Source organism: Sinocyclocheilus grahami, unplaced genomic scaffold (assembly GCF_001515645.1).
Source record: "Sinocyclocheilus grahami isolate Dianchi unplaced genomic scaffold, SAMN03320097.WGS_v1.1 scaffold1818.1, whole genome shotgun sequence".
NCBI lineage: Eukaryota > Metazoa > Chordata > Actinopteri > Cypriniformes > Cyprinidae > Sinocyclocheilus > Sinocyclocheilus grahami.
In genome coordinates this window covers 69,564-69,816 of record NW_015506997.1, presented here as the reverse complement: position 1 = coordinate 69,816, position 253 = coordinate 69,564, and positions in this window count along the sequence as shown.

Sequence of the window (253 nt, the reverse complement as noted above, 5' to 3'; positions counted from 1 at the left end):
ATGAGACCCAATGTCACTGACAAAGATAGACTCTATTTGCTCTGAACAACAGCCAGCCCTGAAGTGCGCAGTTTCCTGGACCGGCAGCCTGCTCACACAAAGTACCGCCTGCTCCGAGAAGCCCTCATTAAAGAATTCGCTGACCCTGAGTTAGAACAAGGACTAGTGGCTGCCCTGGAGACGAGACAAGGACGTCATGAATCTCCTCAAGCCTACTACAGCCGACTCAGATGCGCATACTTCGGAATTCACA